General features: G+C 33.6%; 1 non-coding gene across 1 annotated transcript; it reads right to left on the bottom strand.

The window, feature by feature from the left end:
• Positions 1-18,407: 18,407 nt before the first annotated feature.
• On the bottom strand, positions 18,408-18,604 carry LOC135952751 (U2 spliceosomal RNA). The gene has a single exon (XR_010576115.1). It is a non-coding gene; the product is annotated as a U2 spliceosomal RNA (small nuclear RNA).
• Positions 18,605-19,732: the final 1,128 nt, after the last annotated feature.

Below are 19,732 nucleotides of genomic sequence, written 5' to 3'. Positions count from 1 at the left end.
CTAGATAAAGGGTATTTCTCTACTTTCTCTAACCGATTAAAATGAATATTATTAACCGTGTCTTAGACTGGCTACTAAGGATCAATTGAGAATAAGTACATGTCATTGTACCTAGTTATATAGCTATTCAACTTAATAGGATTCAGAGGCAGTCCTCAGCACTACTGGGCTACTACGAGAAACAAGGAGTAAATCTAACACACACTCTCCCAACTGAATCTTTCACCAACTCCTCCAACACTTCTACTGCCACTAACTGCGTTGGTATTAACAATGACTACAAATTTTATTTTATTAAAATTTACCGAGTCTCTGAGCCTTAACAAAAGGAATGAACATAACAAGAACAAGTTTAAAACAACTACACCAAAAATAAATACAAATTTATATGAATAATAAAATACTTTCATACACAGAACTCAACAAACATTTGACTTTTTGACTGCAGGCATTCAGCAAAAAAAAAAAAAATAAATTAAAATTTCATTGAAATACAAAAAACAAATCTCAGCTACAAAAACAAAAAAACATTTTATACTTATACAAACGTAATTCATTTTTATTGTACTTGTAAATTTGGTTTTTGTTTTCTCTTCCCCCTCCTCTTTCTAATACTTTCCTTTTATGGATTTTGTTTCGTCTTTAATGCCTACAAGTGGAAGTTGTTGGTAACGCATGGAATAATAATCAAAATAAGAAAATATTAAAAAAAAAGAATATTAATAATAACAAATCGGTCAAGTCCGGCCATATAATACCCTATAGTGAGTAATTGAGCAAAATCATTTTTCTTTTAAAATTTCAAATATTTTTTTCCTGAGAGCTTTTCGGAAATGGGCTTTATATGGGAGCTATGAGCAATTATGGAGCGATCGCCTTGAAATCAGGTCGTGCCATTAATGTCAATATGATACTTATTTAGATTTATGCTCGTTAAAGTGACTTTTGGAAGTGGACCTTACATTGGAGCTATGACTAATTATGGAACGATTATCACAAAATTTGGTGACTTGACTTATTTAAGGTTGGAGTTAGACTAATATTTTGGGACGTTACAAACATCGGCCCAGACGCATAATACCCTTTGATGGTGTAGGGTATAAAAATGTATAAAATATAAAAAAATAAAAATCAGAATCTGGTTAAAAAGAACAAACACACTTGCTCACACGATTACCTGCAGCCATTAATGTTTATAAAGTGTGAGAATCACACTTGCCGTTACACTAATGTTTATAATAACAAGTACACTTGTATTGACTTTATGTACTTTCACCTGACATTTTACGACATGGTTCAAAAGTCATGTAAAATCGAATACGCCAAATAAAGAGTGAGTCAGAAAAAACTATACACACTATTCCAGCAAAAACTGAAAAATGTTCAACAAATTATTATTGTTGTAATCACGTTAGGTTTTAAAAATATGTCAGATATCTTTTCTAAATCATTAATTTAAAACTGTTATTTAGGTCAAAATGGTCACCGAAAAAATATTTAAAAATTTTCAAAAAATTCAAATATAAAATTTCAAAAAAATAGCAAAATATTTGGAGGTTCATCGTCAAACTGTTTCAAAAGACATTAAACAGAATAAGGAAGTCTTGAAAATTGAAAGTAACCCTGGACCAGGAAGAAAAAAAGGTCAAACAGATAATGGTTAGACAATAGAAGTCGAACATTACTTACTATCAGAAAAGCAGCTTGAAAGGTTAAATGCTGTGATTCCCCATAAGTTTCCTGTGTGACAAGCCATTTGCAGTTGCGGCAAAAGAACCCAATCATTTGTGACATCAGACACGATAAACACAGAAATATATATTAAGGAGTACCACTCAAATGTCCAGAACTTCGGCCTGCGGAAAGGTATTGGGTATCCCAAATATCCCAGTACATGTCAGATTTTAAGCATAAGTGGACCAACTTGCTCAAAAAGATAACGCAATCTTTATAGACAGAATTCCTGGAAAAAGTGGATAAATTTATAAACACCGAGTAATATGCCAATATTTTTGTGTTTAATGAATTTAACTCCTGTCAACAGGAATCTGGCAATTTGAACAAGCAGCGTCATTTATTTTGTGTTTGACAACCACTGACAGCAGGCTACCGCGTGACTTGAGGAGAATATGGAAAAAAGTGAATTTCGTGTGCTCATTAAGCATTATTTTTTGCCACAACTCCAACCAAGGCTAAGCTTTATAAATACTATGAGAACTCTGCACCATCAATTTCAATGGTAAAAAAGTGTTTTAGTGAATTTCGTTGTGGTCGTACAAGCACGGAAGATACCGAAGGTTCTGGACGCCCAGTTAAGGGTTTACACCCGAAACAATTGGAAAAAATCACGATATGGTGTTGGCCGATCGAAGATTGAAATTGCTTGAGTTTGAGGAAGCCATAGGCATCTCACATGATTCAGTGATTTCAATTTTGAATGATCACTTGGGTAAGAGAAAGCTTTCCGCAAGATGGCTGCCGCGTTTGCTCACAATCGACCACAAGCACAATCGTGTGACAACTTCGCAGGAGTGTTTGGCGTTGTTCAACCGCAATATGGAAGAGTTTTTGCGCCGTTTCGTAACTGTGGTCGAAACCAACACAACACACCAGAGACCGAACAGTGGGTGTCTCGGGGTGAAACAAAGCCAAAGGCCAAGTTGGGTTTATCAGCCAATGAAGTCAGGGTGGCCGTTTTTTGGTATGCTCGCGGTATATTCCATATTGACTACCTTCAAAAGGGTAAAACAATCTATGGCGAATATTATGCAAAATTATTGGGTCGATTTAATGAAAGAACTTCACATGGCAAAAATCCATGAATTAGGCTTCGAGTGAATATTTCCTGCTTCTAAACCTGAAGAAATGGCTCAATGAAAATAAATTTAACTAAAACGGATGAAATCATCTCACAAACATCCATAAATCTTACTGTTTAGAAGGGATATAAGTTAGAGAAAAGTTGAAGAAACTGTATATAGCTCAAAGGATTTTTTAACCAAAACCTGTCTTTCATTCAACAAGTCTGGTACTCATTTACCTGCTCTTTTATGATTCTCAGAGACTTCATTCAGCTGTAAAACTTGAAAAAATAGTATTTATACGATTCAGGAAGTCATAACTAAAACGGGTACCTATTTTATATTGGGTATATGACTTAAGATAAGCATTAATCTTTCGAACGCCGGTTTTGTTTTTAAAAACTTATTTGTTATTTGAAGGGTACATATCTCTTATTTATTCTCACTTAGTTGTTAAGCATTATAGTGTAAACAAAAAAGTATCTTTTGGTTCGAACATGTCGAATTCTGAACCAACAAAGCGTCATATGCGGGAAGTTTTGCTTTACGTCTGTGTTTCATTTGCTTCAACAAGCGAAACGGAGGCATTACTCCATGAAGATTGTTGTCAAACTCAACAAGAGCATGTAAAAATATTGGAAGCTACTCAAGCAGCAATTTCAAAACGTTTGCAAGCAGCAGGATTCATCCAAAAGTAGGAAAATTGGGACCCATACGAATTGAAGCCGAGAGACCTTGAAACACGATTTTGCATGTCAGAAATGATACTTGAATGCTATGAAAGAAAATAGTTTTAGCGCCGGATCATTACTTGCAATGAAAAATGGATCCATTACGATAACCAGACGAGTCAAGACCAAAGCCAAATATCCATTGCGCTAAGGTAATGCTCTGTATTTAGCGGGATTAAAAGGATCAAGTCTATTATAATCTACTGAAATCTGGGCAGACCATTACAGGAAACACACGAACTGTTTCGTTTGCTGCGAGCATTGGCGGAAAAACGACCAGAATGGGCAGCCAGACATGAAACTGTAATATTCCATCATGACAACACTCAGCCACATGTTGCAATACCTGCTAAAAAAAACTATTTAGAATGAAGTGGTTGGGAAGTTTTGTTCTTTGTCTCCAGACCTTACCCCGTCCGACTACTATTTGTCTAGATTGAGGCAGATTGCGCTCTCTGGAATACGCTTTGCTTTGGAACAGAGTATCCGTTATTGGCTTGATTCGTTTTTAGCCTCAAAAGATGAGCAGATCTTTTGGCTTGGAATTTATGTATTGCCAGAAAGATGGGAAAATGTCTTAGCTAACAATAGCCAATACTTTGAATATATTAATATTGTACAAATGTTTGAAAATACAAGGTGGCGCAAAAGTAAATTTCCGATGTTTTTTGGCTGTAATTAAAAACTTTGATTCTTCTTGTGGATTATTTTTATTTGGTCTCTTAATTTTTTTTACATCAAGTCGAGAATATGATGTCATGTAAATGGCCGCCGCCACAGTTGATTGTCATTTGAGCCCTTTTTATGGCATTTTCCATCACTTTGGCCAAAACTTCCGGCGATAGGTCCTCACCAGGCTTGGGGGGTAATGATTACATTGTGTAATATATTACTGGTAAATTACCATTACCTTGTAATTGTAATTGGATTTTTGCAATTACAATTACTTGTAATGTGTAATTGACCAATAGCATATTACAATTACATGTAATTGTAATTGACATTTTTCAATTACAATTACAAGTAATTGTAATTGCAAAATTTTACATTACAATTACATGTAATTGTAATTAAAAAATGTCAATTACAATTACAAAATTAAGAAAAAGTAATAGTAATATGACTAAAACTATGTAATGATTACTTTCGAAGTATTTATTATTAAAAAAATATAAAATTACAGAAGTTACCAATTACTAATTTTTATAGTGTGCAGTAGAATGCCGAAGACCAGTATATTATATAATAACACATACATATCTACTGATGCATACTCGATTAATTAAATTAGTCTTCAGTTTCCCAACAAAGATTGAAAATCTTGATATAAGTATAGTTTGTAAACAATAATTTTTAAATTTTTACGAAGTACATATGTATGTATATGGATTTTTAGCAACTTCGAATTCTCTGAAATTTAAAGTATACATTATACTCATTTCAAGACGTATTAACTCGAAACTCCAACTCCATATCGTATGATTCATATTTTATATCCCTCTAAATTAGGACATTTACTTCTCAGAACTAACATATTGACCATTTTTGAAATATGATGTACGAATATTGAACAAAATTAACAAACTATTTTTAAAACGAAGTAAATTTTTAAGTTATGACTTACATTTAAAAACAAGTAAGAGTACTATATTCGGCCGTGTCGAGTCTTAAATACCCTCCACCTAAATATGATGAGAATTATAGAAGTTACATTGGTATAAAGATCTTATTATGTATGAGGATTAAGAAAATGTCATTGAAATACTATTAAATAAATATGTATATGAAATAATATAACAATTGTTAAAAATACTATTTTGCACAGAAGTTATTTCATTTCGAATGTAAAATAATTATATATAATTCAAGTGAAGAATCCGATTATAAAAAAGGGTATACAAATATATTTAGACATAGTTCAAAATTTTGCATACGAAAATGGGTTATATCACAAAATTTTAATATACATATATTCGCGTTTAATGAATTTTCTGGATATGAGCCCTATATACGTGCAATATATAATTATAAACCCATAGTCTCAAAATCAAATAGTATGATTTCTGTCTACTTGAAACTGATTTCTGTTAAATTTTTGATCGATATAAATGTGCGTTAATGTATTTTTGGGTTGAGGGACATATGTGGGGTTATGACCTACTTGGTTCAGTAAAGATTTATTTTGGAGATTTGTGAAGGTTAATGAATTTTCCGGAAATGTTTCTTATTCGGAGGCTATGACGATAATTTCTCTTCATAAAATTGAGTACAGTGATTTTTATGTATATTGAAATTTTTTGTTTCGAATTTCAACTTGATAACTATATTTGTAAGAAATTTATTACGATCTTATTCGGGAGTTGACCTTATATGGGAGGTATGGCCAAATATGGACTATATTCACAAAATCCTGTAGTATGATTTGCAAATATAAATTATGGATAGGTATGGAATTTTTGTTCAATATTAATATTTTTTAGATATTTATGCAGCTTAATGTGTTTTTCGTAAATGGGCCGTATATGGTCCTTAAGAATTGAGTAATAAATCCTCGAAAATTTTACATTTTCTAATTCTTTATGCAATTATTTTATATCTTTGACGAAATAATATTTTTAAAAATAGTATCAAAGTTTTTCAAAAATATGTATAAATGAGTTTTAAAATATATATTTCATTAAAACCGTTAAAGAAAACCGAAACCGGTCAAGTTTACACAGATGAGAAAAACGGTAAACCGGTTTAATATTTATAAATGTAATTGAATTTAAAGTAATTAAATTACTTTTTATTAAATTACATATGCTTTTTCTATCAATTACAATTACTGGTAATTGTAATTGCCATTTTTCAATTACAAATACTGTTAATTGTAATTGAATTTTTCAAATTACAATTACATGTAATTGTAATTGAAAAATGGCAATTACAATTACCAGTAATTGTAATCATAATTCTTCAATTACAATTACATGTAATTGTAATTTGAAATTATCAATTGCAATTACACCTAAAGTAATTTAATGGAAAATGTAATTGGCATCGCCCAAGCCTGGTCCTCACATTCTTGACGGATATTGTCTTTAAGAGCTGCAAGAGTCTGAGGTTTGTTGACATAAACCCGCGACTTCAAAAAGCCACACAAAAAGAAGTCTGGAGCGGTTAAATCAGGCAATCTTGCTGGCCAGTGCAAATCGCCAAAACGGGAGATTAGGCGCCCGGGAAATGCATCATTCAGAATATCGGTTGTGGCATGTTCAGTGTGTGCCGTTGCACCGTCCTGTTGGAACCACATGTTTTCCAATCCCAATTCATCAAGTTGCGGCAAAAAGAACTCGTTGATCATTGCTCTGTAGCGCTCACCATTCACAGTAACCGTTTGGCCCGCGACGTCTTCGTAGAAAAATGGTCCGATGACTCCTCCAGCGAAAAATATAGTGTCACCATATAGTGACTTTGAGCGGGTGTAATGGCTCTTCGTGGGTTACACGCGGATTTTCAGTGCCCCAGAAGCGTAAATTTAACATATTTACGTACCCGCTAAGATGGAAATGGGCCTCATCACTCATCTGCGACGAAATTCACGTTGAGCCAAAGTCACCGACAGATTATTGGTCAAATAAATAGTCAGCAATATTCCGCGTTCTGGAGCAGTGTACCGTAACATTGTATATTAACATATATTTCGCATGTGTTTACTACACTAATGTTAAAACAGAACTGACATTAGGGGCCAATCGCAAAATTTATAGCATTTTCTGATAGGATTACTTTTGCGCCACCTTGTAAAATCTAAAAACTTGGAAAAATCCCGCATTTTTAAGATATTGCAATGGCAAGATACAGTTGAAACACTTCCACATGATTATGTTAAAGAAATCAACTTATTTTTTAATTCAAAAGTTTAGTTTTCTATTCCAATACCAGGCAATTTTCCATACATTTGGTAAAATTCTTCCGAGTTCAGTGTTTTAACTTATTACTGTATTTGTTTTTAGGCCTTCTCCTTTTTCCTTATGTATCTGCTATGCCCAAGACACCAGATATTGTCTGGGGTAAAGTAAAGTAAAAAAAAGCTTAAGCTACATTTCTTAACATTTTTTTCTTTCAGTTATTTAATCCTTGGAAATCGCATTGTATTACATTGATTACAATTGATACTTTTTCATTGCATTTTTAAAGGAAAGACGTTATTCTTTGCTGGCTAAACCAGCCAACCAACCAATAGAGGAGCCAAGTCTTGGTGAAATGTAGAAAAATAAAGATATTGATTAAAATAGACAAAGAAGGAATAATGAGTAAAATACACAGTTGGTTAATAAATATCATTTACTTAAACAAACAAACAAAAAAAAAAAGAACATAAAACCCAAGACTTAAAGACTTAAACGAAGAATTAGTTTTAAGGCTTTAAATAGAGATCTTAAAGGTTTCGTTTTGTAATGCCTGGGCCTTCCGTTGAATATTTTTTTGGGAAATAATAAATCATATTGTATGCAAATTTGGTTTTTAGAGAAACCAAATTTGGTAGAAAGCAAAAAAAACCAAACGACATTCAAATTTGTTTGTCTGAAACAGTCTTTTATTGTTGACTCTACATTGTACGAGTAGTTAGGCAAAGAAATAAAAGATTTTTTCGTTAGATATTCTTAGGAATTTCCTATTGAATTTTTAATTCAAAACCAAACCATACAAAGAAACAATCATAGTTGTTCGTTTCTCCAAATTAGAGAGGAAAAAAAAACTACATAAAATAAAATACAATACAATAGTTAACAATTTCATAGCAAACTGACTGGCTGGCTGACTGTGTGTATGATTCTCTGTCCGTCCGTCTGTCTGTTTCACTGACTGTAGTGTTTTCTTTGTTTTGTGGCAGTGGAAAAACAGATTTTCAAAAAGAAGCAGCAAGCAGGCTTATTTTAACATGGCAATTGTTTTCGAAACCAATTTGCAACATGTAGAAATGGATGAATGGCTTCACTAGCATGTATGTTGCAGAAGTTGCACACATAACTAGCTACCAAATATAGTAAATATATAACTAACGATACCACCACTGGTCACTATTGCTGCTACTTGTACCTTTTTCTGTTGCTGTTTTCCTTTTTATTTAACAGACAATTGAATGCGGTAGTTAAAGAAACACTGTACTGTGTTGGAACAAAAACACAAAAATGTTGCACAAAAAATAGGCTGCTCAATTTTACCGTCTAAATGAAAGAAATCAAGAAAATTACATTTACCGTTTTTGGGTTTTTATTCTTATTTTATTTTTTGCCGTTTTGCCATTTTGGTCAGCAGCAAAAATATTTCTTCCTTTTAGACCACAACTCTTATTTAAGAATTTACAACTGCAACAAACCATACTAATAAATAAATCTTATTGTACACCACTTGATAGTTCATTCACTGCTTAGAGAACACACCATTTCCAAGGTGAGCAAACAAACTAACTGAATTTTGCACTCATCAAGAGGCCAAGGGCCGAACGTTATTCAAATATACACAACACGAATATGAGCGAAAATCTAATACTCAAATGACGAGTATAAAAAAAAAATCATCGAAAGTTCCATTAACATATTAATATCCTGGAACGAGTTTAACAACGCACAGTGGAGTCTTCAATTGCCGTCTAAAATACCATTTTGGAAACTGACAACGCAACTTTAGTTAGGTTGCCATCCATAATAGATTCATTAGTTTAGCTTCAATCGTAGCTATTTATCTAGAGCTAGTTCAGCTTGAATCGAAGGTCTTTACGTAGTCTTAGTTCGGCTTCAATCAAATGTCCTTAGTCATATTGTGAGTATGACCTCAAAATTTGCGATTTTTTCAAATGTTTAGCTTTTATTATGAAACATTTATACAATATAAATATATTCAAGTATTGACCATTGTTAGCTAGACTTTTTCCCATCTTTCGGTCAACATATGGATTCCGAACCAAAGGAACTGCTCATCATTTTAGGCCAAGAACGAATCAATCCAATATCAGATACTCAATTCCAAAGCTAAGCGTATCCCAAAGAGAGCATTCCGCATCGATATGGATTCCGAACCAAAGAAACTGCTCATCTTTTGAGTCCAAGAACGATTCAAGTCAATTTCGGATACTCAATTCCAAAGTGAAGCGTATTTCAAAGAGATCATTCTGCTTCGATCGATACAAATAGTATTCGGACGGGGCAAGATCCGGACTATAAAACGGGTGAGGCAAAACATCCCAACCACTTCATTCTAAATAGTTTATAACAGATATTGCAACATGTGGCCGAGTATTGTTATGATGGAATATTACGGTTTCATGTCTGGGCGCATTTCGGCCAATGCTCGCTTCAAATGAATCAGTTGTGTTTGGTACAGGCAGCATGTGATGGTTTGTCTATATTTTAGCAGCTCAAGACCCCTTTGCTCCCACCAAATAGAGAGCATTACCTTAGCGCCATGTATATTTGGCTTTGGTGTCGATTAGGCTGGTTGGCCGAGCTTCAAATACGATCTCTTACTCTTCCAGTTATTGTAAAGTATCCATTTTTCATCGCAAGTAATGATTCGGTGCAAAAAACAAGGTCTCTCGGCTTCAATTCGTATGGTACCCAATTTGCCTGATTTTGGATGAATCCTGGCCTAGCGTTGTCACGATGGAATATTACGGTTTCATGTCTGGTCGCTTCTATCACATCAGTTGCGGTCGGTACAGGTTCCCTGTGATGGTCTAGCCAGATTTCAGCAGCTTATAATAGATAGGACACTTTTGGTCCCATCAAATACAGAGCATTGTCTTAGCGTCATGGATATTTGGCTTTGGTGTCGATTCAGATGGTTGGCCGACCTCTTACGCTTCAGATTGTAGTAAAGGATCCACTTTTCATCGCAAGTAATGATTCGGTGTAAACATGATTTTCTTTTGTAACGTCAAACATCATTTTGGACATACAAAATCGTCTTTCAAGTTCTCTCAGCTTCAATCCATATGGTACACAATTTCCCTGCTTTTGGAGAATCCTGCTGCTTGCAAACGTTTTGAAAATGCTGATTGAGTAGCTTCCAATGATTGCTCAAGCTCCATTGATATTTGAATTTGGTGTCGACTCGGCTGGTCGACCGGATTTCACATACGACCTCTTACTCTGCGGGTTGTCGTAAAGGATCCATTTTTCATCAGAAGTAATGATTCGGTGTAAAAATTATTTTCTTTTATAGAATTGAAGCAGAATTTAAGACATGCAAAATCGTATATCAAAGTCTCTCAGTTTCAATTCGTATGGTACCCAATTTGTATGCTTTTTAATGAATCCTGCTGCTAGCAAACGTTTTGAAATAGCTGATTGAGTAGCTTCCAACGATTCTTGAGCTCTTGTTGAGTTTAACAACAATCTTCATGGAGTAATGCCTCCAATTCTTGGTCTTCAAACTTTTTTGGCTGGCCTTTGGGGGATCTTTGTCAAAATCAACACTTCTGAACCGAATAAACCATCTTTCACACATTGAAACCGATGGTACACATTCACTATTATCTTTGGTGAACAATTGTAGTGCTTCAACGTCGCTTTTTTCAAAGTAAGGAAGTAGTAAAGCAAAACTTCGCGTATATGATGCTTTGTTGACATAAAGTTCGACATCTTCTGTTCAATAACTAAATGAGAATAATTGACAGATGTGTACCTTTCAAATTCAACACTTCTGAACCGCACAAACCATCTGTCTCACGTTGAAACCGATGGAGCACATACACCATAAACTTTAGTAAGCAATCGTTGTGCTTCAGCAGCACGATTTTTCAAATCAAAGAAGTAAAGCAAAACATCCCGCATCTATTGCCATATAAAGTCGTAGGTCTTAATATGGTTTAGCTTCAATCATTGGTATTTATGTTGACCTAGTTTAGCTTCAATTGGAGATCCTTAAATTGGTACTTATATAACCTTAGCTTATCTTCGAGCGTTGGTCCTTATAGGTTCTCAGATAAGCTCCTTAATAGTTTCAATCGAAGGACTTCTTATACAGCCCAATTATGAATAAAAATTCCCCTTGAGTTTTTCCCCTTTTCTCATTTTTCCTATTCAAATTCAATGGGAAAAAACTCCCGGGGAACAAACTCCCGCGGAATTTTGTATTCATAATTGGGCTGATAGTGTTAGTTTAGCTTCAATCGTATGTCTTTATATAGTCCTTGTTTAGTTTCAATCGTAGACCCATTTATAGACTTAGTTTAGCATCAATCGTTGATCTTTAGTCGTAGTTTAATCATAGGGCTTTATAGAGACTTAGTTAACCTTCTATCGAGTTTAGTTTAGCTTCAATCGTTGGTCTTTAGATATTCTTAGTTTTGCTTCAATCATAGGTCTTTATAGAGACTTAGTTTAGCTTCAAACACAGGTCTTTATAGAAACCTACTTTAGCTTCATTCTATTCTGAGTTTAGCTTTAATCGTAGGTCTTTACACAATCTAAGTTTATATTCAATCACAAATATTTATAGAGATTAAGTAATCTTGCATCATGGGCCTTTACAGAGACTTACATTAACTTCAATCTAGTCTCAGTTTAACTTTAATGGTAGGTCTTTATATATTCTTAGTTTAGCTTCAAACATAAGTCTTTATAGTGACTTAGTTTAGCTTCAATGTAGTCTAAGTTTAACTTCAATCGAAGGTCTTTATACGTTCTAAGTTTGGCTTCAATCATAGGTTAGGTTTAGCTTCAATCATAGGTCTTTATAGAGACTTGGTGTAACTTCAATCTAGTCTATGTTTAACTTGAATCGTATGTCTTTATAAAGTTTTAGGTTAGCTTCAATAATATGTCTTTATTTAGACTTAGCCTAGCTTCAATTTAGTCTTAGTTTATCTTCAATCTTAGTCTAAGTTTAGCTTCAATATTAGTCTTAGTTTAGCTGCAGTCGTAGGTCTTTATAGATACTTAGTCCTAGTTCTGCTTCAATCATAGCTCTTTATATAGTAGTAGTTCTCATTCATTCATAAGGTTGTTATAGTCTTAATTAGCTTCAGTCGTAGGTATTTAAAAAGTCCTAGTTTAGCTTCAATCGTTGGTCTTTATGAGGTCCTAGATTAGATTCAATCGTAGATCCTTACATAGTCTTAGTTAAACTTCAATTCAAGTTTATTTATAGTCTTAGTTAAGCTTCAATCCTTTAATCCTATATAGTCTTAGTTTAGCTTCAGTCGTAGGTCTTTATAAAGTCCTAGTTTCTCTTAAATTTTAGGTATTTAAGGAATCATTGTCACAGCTACAATGCATAACCATGTATCGGAGGAATCAATGAAGGTAGAAGATAATTCAGGAGATGATCGATTACTTGCATGGTCAACATGAATTACATGAACTTCCTAGGAATATATATGGAGGTTGGAGTTCTAATATTCCTTGTGGCTCAATTCTGATGATAGTATAATCTTTACCAGGAAATGGTGTACAACAAATTGCAAATAGTACTCCTAGTTACTTGTTTTCAAACACCTTGAGGAGAGGAGTACAGCCGAAAAAGTAAAATCGATTTTGAAAATGAAAAATAAAATTGTCTTGTGTTTGGCATAAAACAAAATACAATCTTTCAAGTATCAAGTAGTAGTAGTTGTAGTAGGTAGAAAACAAGTACAGATAATAAACCTAGACAAGCAATCATGTTTGTTAGACAAACTAGAATGTTTGAGAGAAAAAAAATTAACCAGAAGAAAAAAAACTTTCAGCTTTTTTGAAACAAAGTCAAAAGGAACCAAAATAAAAAAAAAAAAACTAAAAGTACCAGCACAACTAAAGACAACACAAATAAAAGTAAAACGAAAGAAATTGAGGAAGCACTTGAGTATTTGTGGCCACTCAAAGTCATCGAAAGTCTGTGTATGTCTTACTTTTTCAATGGTTAAGCAGCAGACTCCTCCTCATACTCACTCACTTCTGTTGTTGGTAGTGGGAACCAGTCAGCAAAGAACATGTATGTTTGGGCGTTTTTTGCATTATTTTTTTTGGTTTCATGAAATTTGTTTTCTTGTTGTCTGAAGATTGTACGGTATGGAAATGGCAAAAAGCTGGAGCAGAACTGAACTGAACTGAACAGAAAAAAAAATCCAAGAAACCAACAGACCGTACAAATAAATGAAATGATAAACAGACACATTCTAAGTTGTCGATTATTTTTCCTTTTTTTTCTTGCTTTAGTTCTTTGGTAATTTTTACGTATTTCTTAGTATTTTGTGTCTTTTAGTATGCAAGTATCATATGACAGTCTAGTTTCTTTTTTTTTGTATATTTCAGTTATGTCTGTTTAAGACGCCTGAGTGACTGACTGACTGGCTGACTGCTTGTTTTCCTTATTACTTAAGAAGATGCAAAATAAGACATTGTAAAAGCTTTAGGAATTAACAGCAGAAACAACAGCAACGACACAAACGATTATTTGAAAAGGGTATAGGAACGAACGTCAAGAGTTTAAATTATATTTAAAGTATTTAATATTTAAAATAGCAAAAAGAAGAAGAAAAAAGAAAGTGTTGAAATTTATTTAAAAATTAATGGAAATGACAAAGTTTGAGGACACATTTGAACAAAAGGAATACATAGCTAAAAATAAACTTGGACAAATTGATTGAAATGTAAATGTTTGGCGGGAGATGTTAGGAATGACAAAATTAGATTAAGCCAAAGAATTATATCCACAACTGTAGAATTGAATTGTTAACATTTAGTCTTTCGGAGAGCAACAAATTTGTTTGTCACAGAGAATCTCTTTGATCTGAGAATCATATTTTTATCTATTGTAAAATGTTTAAAAACTATTAGTTGTTTGTTTCTGTTGTGGTTAATAGGGCATTTAGGACTTTAAATCATTTTACATGTTCATTAGAGGGTTTGATATAGACTTCTTCGTGTTCAACCGTAGGTCGTTATATAGTTTTAGTTTAGCTTTAATCGTAGTTCTTTTTATAGTCGTAGTTCATTAAATACCTCCGGTTTAGGGTTCAATATAGTCCTAGCTTAGCTTCAATCATGGGGGTTTACAGATTCCTAGTTAATTCAATCATTTTATAGGAATAGTTTAGCTTCAGTGGCGCCAGTAGAACAAGTGAAGTTGCAAAAATCAAAAATTTCATGTGCCCCTAAAAAATACTGAATAAACAACCTCTTTTACAGTAAATTGTCCAACGATTTCAAATATGCTACTCTTATTACAATCAGATTTTTGGTTCAGAAGATATAGCCCTTCAAAGTTGACTGATTTTAAGTTTTCAAAAAAACAGACCATTTTTAGGTAATTTGGTCCGATTTCAGATACAATATATCGAAAACTATGTAACGGATCGTTATTATTTTTGATTCTATTCATTAAGAAAATAATAAAAAAAACTGTTTGCTTTGTACAAGGTGGCGCAAAAGTAATCCTCCTATCAGAAAATGCTATAAATTTTACGATTGACCCCTAATGTCAGTTCTTTTTTGACATTTGTGTAGTAAACACATGCGAAATACACGTTAATAAACAATGTTACGCTACACTGCTCTAGAACGCGGAATATTGCTGACTATTTATTTGACCAATAATCGGTCGGTGACTTTCATCAAAAATAATCATGAGTGATGAGGCCCATTTCCATCTTAGCGGGTACGTAAATAAGCAAAATTTACGCTTCTGGGGCACTGAAAATCCGCGTGTAACCCACGAAGAGCCATTATACCCGCTCAAAGTCACTGTATGGTGTGCTGTTTTCACTGGAGGAGTCATCGGACCTTTTTTCTTCGAAGACGTCGCTGGCCAAACGGTTACTGTGAATGGTGAGCGCTACAGAACAATGATCAACGAGTTCTTTTTGCCGCAACTTGATGAATTGGGATTGGAAAACATGTGGTTCCAACAGGACGGTGCAACGGCACACACTGCACGTGCCACAACCGATATGCTGAAGGATGCATTTCCCGGGCGCCTAATCTCCCGTTTTGGCGATTTGCACTGGCCAGAAAGATCGCCTGATTTGACAGCTCCAGACTTCTTTTTGTGAGGCTTTTTGAAGTCGCGAGTTTATGTAAAAAGTAATTTTGAGGTACATGTACATTGTGATCAAAAGGATTACAAAATGTGTAAACTTTCCTACAGCAAAAGCTCAGTTAACTGTACTGCCTTCGAAAAGATTTAATCGGGTTTCTGGATTCTAAATACTTAAGATTATGCAAATAGATTTAGAAGCAGTCTTTTAATGCTTTGTGTCAGAACTTAACTGCTTCCATAATGCGTTTTTGATAAAGTTGGGTTGGGTCTATAGTTAAATGTGTGGGGTGTTATGGGGACTCTGGCCAAATGCTGGATTTAAGTTGGGGACGGCTTGGTCTATGTGACACCAGAAAGACATGAACAATTCTGTTTCAAGGTATCTCTGCTTCAATTCGTATGGAACCCAATTTTCCAGCTTTTGGTTAAATTTTTTCTGCTCGCAAACGTTTTGAAATTGCTGCTTCAGTAGCTTCCAAAGCTCTTGTTGAGTTTGACAACAAGCTTCTTGGTGTAATGTCTCCAATTCTTGGTCATAGAACCTTTTTGGCTTGGATTATGTAAGACCAGAAGGCAGTAAACCTGTTACACCACCCTGAACTCAGTTATACCAGAACGATTCTTGTTTTAGGCGGTAAAATCTTATCGGCGTCTGTTATAGTACGACATTCATGGTGGTGTTTCTGTGAATTTCGTTGAAAGCTATCAAGTTCAAGCTGCTATCGAATGGTTTGTGCACATAACTCTGTGTGATCGCCTCGTACATCAGCAAGTCCTGTCTGACATGTCTCCAAGCAGCCTCGAACTGTGCGATACCGAAGTTTAGATGACTCTTACTATGAGATCCCTGAAGGAACTGTTGAAGTTGTGTTCATAGGGAGATTATTTAAGGCAGCCTGTTTTGATAATTGACTGATTATTGTTTTAGGCGGCAGAATCATACGGGAACATTAGGGTGGCCCTTAATAAACGAAAGTTGGATTTTGGCCATTCTCACCCCCGAGTTTGGTGAACATTAGTAAAAAAATCATCCTGAAAAAATTTTAGGTAAATCGGTTGGGGTTAAGACGTTCCGCAAGCCTTCTGAAGTTTTGAGATGCATTTACAAGGGGATAAAATGCATTTTTTTCAGTTTTTGTAAAAAATTTTGCCATTAAAAAATTACTTTTGTAATTTAATTTAAAAGAATCGAAATGTGTACGTAATTGTCGTTCTAATGAGACATAAAAAACAGAAATCGGTCAAAAAATGTTAAAGTTATTAAAAATTCGCCATTTGTTAAATTTCATCAAAATCGGCACAAAAATATACAACATTTCGAACATTTCGAAATCTTTCCAAGAGAAATTCCAAATATTGAAAAATTTGACTTTTGACCTTCACGATTTAAGGGTTAACGTTTTCCGATTTTAGTAAAAGTTTCAGAGTATATTTAGAATTATCTGGACTATAATATTCTGAAAAAGTTTGGCTTAAAATTCATAAGAATACGGAAATAGAGCTCATTGGCCTAAAAATTGCCAAATAATTGGTTTTTCTCGATAATTTCAAAATGTAAATCGCAGGTACGGAAAAACTATAAGGGATATTTTAATAATTTTTTCACATTTTTATTCCCTATTATATTCTTAATAAATCCCAATGAGATGATCAAAAAATTGTGAAATTTGTTTAACAAAATTTTTAAAAATTTGAAAATAGAGTTTTGAAACTGCCGTTAAAAAAATTTTATTTTTTTGTTCATACCTAAGAATAGGTTAACGGTATCCTACGAAGACAAAAACTCATATACAAGTATATATGGACATATTTTAAGTAAAAATGAGCTTTTATTTTAATATTTATCAAAATATGTTACTTGTGTTTCTACATTTCTTGTTCTAGTGACCTGAGACACGTTAATGGCCTGGCGAATTTTTAATAACTTTAACATTTTTTGACCGATTTCTGTTTTTTATGTCTCATTAGAACGACAATTACGTACAAATTTCGATTCTTTTAAATTAAATTACAAAAGTAATTTTTTAATGGCAAAATTTTTACAAAAACTGAAAAAAATGCATTTTATCCCCTTGTAAATGCATCTCAAAACTTCAGAAGGCTTGCGGCACGTCTTAACCCCAACCGATTTACCTAGAATATTTTCAGGATGATTTGTTTAGTAATGTTCACCAAACTGGGGGGTGAGAATGGCCAAAATCCAACTTTCGTTTATTAAGGGCCACCCTAGGGAACATACGTAGCATCGATGGCATCTCTATGAATGTCGTTCAAAGCTGTCAATTTCGAGCTGCATTCCTAGACCCTCCAAATGTGTGAAGTCGAAGTGTGGATGACTCCTTTTATGAGATCTCGGAAGGAACTGTTGCCTTAACATAACATTCTGATCACTGAGTAGAACCTTTGATTGCTTATAAAGATGGTGGTCGGAATCTAAGATTCCGATGTGGTGGTTTTACAAAATTACTCCAGTGGGTATCAATCAATAGTGGGTATTTCAACATCAGTATCAGCTTTACCATATTCTGTTCATCGCTAAATATAATTTTTCTATTTAAGAAAGTTTCTTAAAACCAAAATTCTTATGAATTTGTTTCTTTTCGAAAATAGTAATTACAACTAGTCATTTCGCATTGTTGCATGTCAATAAGTTGTGGAATCTTTTAGATAAAAACATTAATCTCTGAGGAGATTCAATTCAAAATTCTTAAACAGTTTATACGAAATTAAAAGGACTTTCAATCTCCAAATTTTTTTTATGCGAAATTATCGCAGTACATCTTGTTTTGTATTTGAGAATTTCAGTTGTAATTAAAAGTACTTTCAATCTTTATTTCTCTCACTCTACTCTATGGTTTGAAATTTATTAATAAATTGGGCCGAAATCCCGGCGGTACTGCAATACCGGGCCAACCCGTGACAGAAGTGGAGCAAGCCCCTAAACATTCCGTCTGTTTGCAAAAATCAGTTTAACATTTGTTGTCCTCCGATGGAGGATCTATCAGATGTTAAGCTGATAAGAACAGATACTACACTTTGATCTTAGCCATAAGGCCGAGAAGCGATAACTAAACATACCAAAAATTATACATCTTATACTATAAATTTTATAAACTGAATGGGAATTATAAAGAAAACAAGTAAAAGAAAAGATGATATTAACAAAAATTCTAGAAAATGAAATTTACAGTTTAAGGGTGGTTTTGAAATTTTGTGTTTTTTGTTGTTACTTATACAGAATGTGTATTAGGATCTTGTTACAGCAGAAACATCTTGAGCGGGTTGTTATTAAAAATACTTGCACACTTTGACACTGACAAATGTTTTCTTTTCGTAATATTTTAAAGATGGTATACGCTCGATCATCGTAAACAAATACTTAACAACTTGTTGTGAGTGCTACTACTATGATAGTACCATTAAGTAAGAGTAATATTTCAACATTTGTTTGATAACTATCTGTACTTTGTAAAATATCCAAATTAAAAACTAAGGATAGTTTTTAATAAGTAAGTAAGGATTTTGGAAATGTTTACCTTCCTTTCCGTGAAAGTGTGTCTTTAGGATTACAATTTGCAACGAAAAAACTCAAATGACACCACTGTGCGTCGATCTTTATACAGTCTTAGTTAATCTTTAATCAAAGGTATATAAATATGTATATTACTGGTTTAGCATCAACCGAAGGTCTTAATATAGTCTTAGTTTAGCTACACAGAGAAAACAGATTCGTAATAGCAATCGAATTTGTTGTCAATCGAATGATTTGCTTGCTCATTCAGATTTTTTCGGTTCTAGCACCATGATATCAGTGGATAAAGAAGAAATTTGATTGAAGCAACCAAACTTTTGTTACCACTTCAAAAATGTTGTTACCAGAACTGTAAAATTCGGTCACTAAGGCAGAATCATTCGATTGCCAACAAATTCGGTTGCTATTACGAATCTGTTTTCTCTGTGTACAATCATATGGGTTTATATATTCATAAATTAGCTTCAATCGTTGATCTTTGTATAATCATAGTTCAGTTTCAATAGAAGGTCTTTATATATTCCTAGTTTAGCACCACTCGTTAAGGTATATAGAGTCACAAATTAGCTTCAATCGCAGATCATTTTGTAGCCCTGTTTTAGCTTCAATTGTAGGTATTTTTATATATATACAGATTCACGAATTAGCATCAATCGTTGGTC

The sequence above is a fragment of the Calliphora vicina genome, chromosome 2 (assembly GCF_958450345.1).
Source record: "Calliphora vicina chromosome 2, idCalVici1.1, whole genome shotgun sequence".
Classification (NCBI taxonomy): domain Eukaryota; kingdom Metazoa; phylum Arthropoda; class Insecta; order Diptera; family Calliphoridae; genus Calliphora; species Calliphora vicina.
This window is presented reverse-complemented; position numbering and strand designations above follow the sequence as displayed.